Raw genomic sequence first — 5,401 nt, forward strand, 5'->3', positions numbered from 1 at the left:
AGAGATGAGAGTCAAAACAATGTTTTGGTGTTTTTTAAAAATAAGAACATTTTTAAGACTCAGTACTTTTATAAGTTATTTATTCACCAATTCAAAACTCTTTATTGAATGTAACTCTGGACATAATCCTTGCCCACATGGACTTTGTAATTTAATCAGAGGGCCACACATTTAAAAATTAATCACACCGTTAACTTGTGACTTCAGTGGCAGTTTTTTCTGTCACCCAAGCATCATTTCCCTGTCTCATATTTACCTTAAGTGATCAGTTGACCACTGCTCCTTGAGCTGAGTGTTCCACTATGTGTCACAGTAAATGGCATACAATGGCTGCTATTTACTGAGGTCCCTCTGTAAAATTCTGCTTCCTCCAAGAGACACTGGGGAGGATGCAGGAACATGAGGTAGGTCTTGCCTCCCTTTCCTGACCCATCTCCTACCTTCTCCATATCTTCACTATAACTTTGTATGCCTATTAAGATGTCACTGACAAGTTAGGCAAAATAAAAGGAAATCACAAAATATGAGGCTTAAATTAGCTTTTTCAGAGCTCATGGAGAGATTTCCCCCAAAGTGAAGGCCTCTATGAGGGAGTAATTCTGTTCTGAATCACCTTCATCAGGACTCAACTAATCCTACCTTTACTCTGAGAGCACCATCTTCAAGGCTCCATCTACCTGTCAAGAAGAAAGCTTTTATTAATACCACAATGAGAAAACAGCAATAGCCCCCTCCTCCCAAAATAATGCATATAAAAAATGTGTTGCCTGTCTTGGTGGTGGCTAATGGAAAGAGGGCAGTTCTAGTCACTGCTTCTGCCCAGGGTCACCTTTGGGCATGCTCCTGTCTGAATCACTTGCATTGGTGTGGGGGTGGTATATCTTTCAAGACTAACTGTACACAGGAATACTGGAGATGGCAGGACTCTCCAAACAGTGGACCTACTCATAACATGCTAAACAGGGAGGGGGCAGATGGTTTCCTTATTGCTCTACTGGAACACTCCTGGTCTTCTTGTTTAGAAGTTTCTGGACAAAAAGGCAAGATAGTGCTTCAAGTGGTCAAGAGGGGCATCAGAGAAGGGTCAGCATTGGAAAGCAAAGGTCAAGAGTATTTTACTGGGAGTAAGAATCCAGGTGGGAAGTTCAATTAACCTCATGTCAGTTGTCTTCACAGAGTGACTGCTAAGTGCAGGTCCTGTGCTGCTGCCCTGGATCACAGCCAGGGAGAGCAACCAGTATGATAATAGAGCACACACTTCTTAACGGAGACATCTCCTAGGCACGTTGGGAAAGCCAACACGGAGCAGGTGAGCAGCTATCCATCCCAGAGAAGCCAGCCCCTGAACCAGGAAAGACAGGGCATCAGTCGGGAGACTGGCCATGAAGAAAACCTGACAAGTTTCCAGATACTTCCCCATCACAGGATTAGAGCTGTGTACTGGCTGGGAATACTCCCCCAGGGTTGAGCCCAGGAAGGGTGGTGTGGAGGGGCTGGGCAGCTCATTCCTGATTCCTGCAGGGACTGGGGTGCCCTACCCGGAGATTCCAAACCCAGGGGTTGGTATGTCCTGTTTCTTTCTTGGCCTCTCTGCTGCCTCATACTTCAGGAGCCCCTGAAAACTGGATCATGGAGGTAGGGCCCTGCAGCACCTAGGTCCCCCCTGGTGGCCCCCTCCCCTGGCCACATTCTCTGTGGCCCTGCCGGCTTTCTCCCAGCTTCACCTTTGTTTTCATAGTCTGTTCCTCCCTGGGCTTGTTTGTATAAGCAACCCTCTCTCCCCGCTTCCTGTGTCTCTGTCGTTTCCTCCCATTGCCACTCTACACGGTGGCAGTGAGGGCCATTGTTTTTCTTTCTAACCGCAATTCTAGTCCCTGAGAAGGGCAAGTAGGTGCGTGGAGGAAGGCAGGTCCGCAGGCCGGTTGACAAGCCTCTGGGGCACAGTGGACTGTGGGAGTTGTGTTTACTTGTCAGTTGGGAAGGAAGAAATTCAATATCAGGAGACAGCTTCTTGCCAATTAATCCTCAGACACTACCTAAACGAAGGCACGTTCCCAGGAGTTAAGGAAGACAGGCGAGGTCTCAAAGTACTGATAGCCATCTTTACAAAAGGAAGCTAGGTGCCATTCACTTTCTGATTTTTTTTTTTTTTGACACTTCTTACTGCGTTTAAACTACCTGAAAAATCGATCGAGCCGTATTTATTGGGGAATTAAACAGAAACCCCAAGCCAGGTGCAAAACACGCAGACATCTATTGAGAAATGAATTTTCTTATAGCTCTATTTGGTGCTCCAACCTATTATCCCTTTTGATCAGCCCCACAATCCACTCAACCTCCACTGTGGTGTAGGATAAACTACTTCATGTTTTCTTGGCAGCGCTTAAATTAGACAGGTTCTCACAGGAGTTAGGATCCTGGGTTTTCTGAGCGCAGGGAGAAGGCACTGAAAAAGCTGCTCACCTGGGGAAACAGAACGGGATGCCTTGTTATTTACAATGAAAGGCCAATGCCTGGTTTAAGCGCTGATTTCCAAATATAAATAAGAAGAACACTGTGGCCCCAAATAACATTGAAGGACAAAATGAATAAAACGTGGCTCAGTTATGTAACCCCAAGCTCTGCCTGTGCATAACCAACAAAGTGCACTGAGCAATCTTTGACATATGACTTCAGCTTGATTTTCCTAAGAGATGTATTGAAACACATTTGTTTTCTGAGCATCACCTAGCAGAAGTCTGTGGGTCTATTTTGGTAGCATTTGTCCCATAAAAAAACTTTCATGGTTTTTGCCAGCTCCTTTCATTACACTTTTCCTGCCAGTTATGACACTATGGGTCACTCATCAAAGAGATTTTGTTTATTTCAAGTTTTAAAGGGCAATGTGGTTACCAGGAACATGTAAACTTCCAGGTTTTTGTTAGAGCAGCAGAAAGTTATAAAACACTAACGTAATAGAAACATATCAAATTCCCTATTTCAAATGAAGTTGTGGTTTTCATTAAAGATTATAAGCATGCCTACTGCCACCCCCCTACTGCAAAGCTACTGATTTGGGGGCATGACTTAAATATGAATCAGTCCCTATTTACCTTTAAAGAAAAGAACGAATCCTGCTATGTACGGTTGGGAGCAAAGTCGGATTTGCAAAATCATTTACAAAGATGCCCCTCCACAGCACTATCCCCACTTAGACATTTATTTAAAAGAGTGAGGGATCCCTCCCTTTTTTTAAATGAAGATTTCTTTTTTGAAAGAGGGTATTTTTCAAAGATTCTTATATTAGGAATTATTGCTCATTACTTGGGTTTTAAATGAACTCTAGAACATACTAAAGTATTTAAGGATGAAATGAAATGATTTTCTATTCAAAATAAGTAAAGGTGAGTTGGTAGAGGCTTATAATGGCTGGGAGTAGTGAGTGCAAGAGGGTTAATTATATTATCATGTCTACTTTGCATGTTTTGACAATTGAAAAATAATTTAAAAATTAAAAACAGTGAGAGGCAAAAATAAATGTGTTTTTCTTCATAGACAATTAACTATTATTACTTCTTCCTTTAGTTTATCTAATCAAGTGAAACTTACCTAACATGGAATTGTCTTCTGGCTGAGATGAGAAGTGGTGTAATCTTTGGAAATACAAAATTCTGAGTTGGTATTTAATTTTTCAGCTAATCAAGAAAAGACATGCAAATCACATAACTGCATACAAATAATTTATCATTATTAAAGCAGTTAATGAATCAATCTAAACAATTTCCTATTCAGACTTTCAACTTGGTCCTTCTTAGGCTAGGGGTAACTTCTTCCTTCAAAAGTATTCCTTGAAGATCTGTAGTGATAATATTTGGAGAATCACCAATTTTCATTATTTTATATATTTCTAGGTAAATTTATAGAGAAAACTAGAGAACTAACAGTATTGGTGAATAAATCCAGCAAATGTGCTTTTCCACCTCTGGCTCTACAACAAGTATCACACAAGTTTTGATGAGAGTGTTTCATATTTGCTTCATCAAGAAGGAGGAGCCCCTTGCTCGTGGCGATGGCACAAGCCTGTAATCCCAGCTGCTCAGGAGGCTGAGGCAGGAAGATTGTGAATTCAAAGCCAGCCTCAGCAAAAATGAGGTGCTAAGCAACTCAGTGAGACCCTGCCTCTAATAAAATATATTAAAATATAATAATAAAGGGCTAGGGATGTGGCTTAGTTGTTAAGCACCCCTGGGTTCAATCACTAGTACCAAAAAAAAAAAAAAAAAGCAACACTTTTAGGAAAGAAGAAAAGACACATTTTATGTCCATCCTTGTTCCATGAAAATCTATGTTTTCTGGAACTATATCTAGGACTCCTATAGGTGTTCTTTCTTTGTGTCTCTGAGGAGTGTCTTGAGAATCAGGATGCACAATCCATATCACAATGTCTCCTTTCTAGAACATCTCATTTTCCTGTATTTATCTATTTTATCCAAATTGTACTTACATGCATGTAAGTAAAAAAATAATTAAATAATGAATATCTGAGATTATTTTCTCATTTTCAAAGTTTCCTGTGATGAGATCCTCAAAACTTCCATTGCCAACAAGTAGACAGGGGCAGATGATCAGTTTCATTAGGAGATACAAATGAGGGGCAGATAACATAACTTGTTTTTTTTTTTTTTTTTTTTTGTGTGTGTGTGTGTGTGTATGTATGTGTTTTAAACAAAACATTATGGTATTTAGAGTCCTTTCCCAGAGAGGATTCAAAAACCAGGCTTTGGCATTGTGAGGGGAAATACCTCACTTTAGTGAACACAATATTTATATTTCAGGCCATTCAAGAGACAGGCTGCCCACTAAACTGAGTCGAAATAGAAAAGAATCCTGCCTCTGTGTGGGTTAAATAAAGACCACAAGTTAACACACTCGGCCTCAAAGATTTAATGAGCCTCTCCCCAGACACTCATTCTACTTATCTGGAATCTTAATCCCAGTCTGCACCTTTTGATCAGGCCAAACTCCAGACCATGGGTTACTTATCGAAGGGGCTGGAATTTGCACTGTGCCCCATGCACCCATCTTACTGGCCACTTGTAGGCTGGATTATGGGACTAACACTTCAACACTCCACAAGTGGAGGCCTGGGAGTGGCACATGGTCTCCATCACAGGCGAGGTGCCACGAGTCAAGTGGGAGGTCAAGCAGAGCACACCAGGAAGCCTCTGGCAGCCTCTCACCCTCCCTAGCTCTGTTCAGAAACATCCTTCCTTATTACACAGCACCAGGGTGGTGGTTCTTCTTCTTCTTCTTCTTCTTCTTCTTCTTCTTCTTCTTCTTCTTCTCCTTCTCCTTCTCCTTCTCCTTCTCCTTCTCCTTCTCCTTCTCCTTCTCCTTCTCCTTCTCCTTCTCCTTCTTCTTT

At 41.6% G+C, this 5,401-nt stretch overlaps 1 long non-coding RNA gene across 3 annotated transcripts in view; it reads left to right on the plus strand.

Moving 5' to 3' along the window:
• Positions 1-228: 228 nt before the first annotated feature.
• LOC125614820 overlaps positions 229-5,401 on the plus strand; it is a 16,937-nt gene continuing 11,764 nt past the window's right edge. For 2 of the 3 annotated variants that reach the window (XR_007345388.1, XR_007345415.1), the window contains exon 1: positions 229-404. This is a non-coding gene — a long non-coding RNA (uncharacterized LOC125614820). The remainder of the gene's footprint in view (positions 405-5,401) is intronic. The other variant, XR_007345429.1, reaches the window with a different exon arrangement.

Source organism: Marmota marmota, unplaced genomic scaffold, assembly GCF_001458135.2.
Source record: "Marmota marmota marmota unplaced genomic scaffold, marMar, whole genome shotgun sequence".
NCBI classification, from domain to species: domain Eukaryota; kingdom Metazoa; phylum Chordata; class Mammalia; order Rodentia; family Sciuridae; genus Marmota; species Marmota marmota.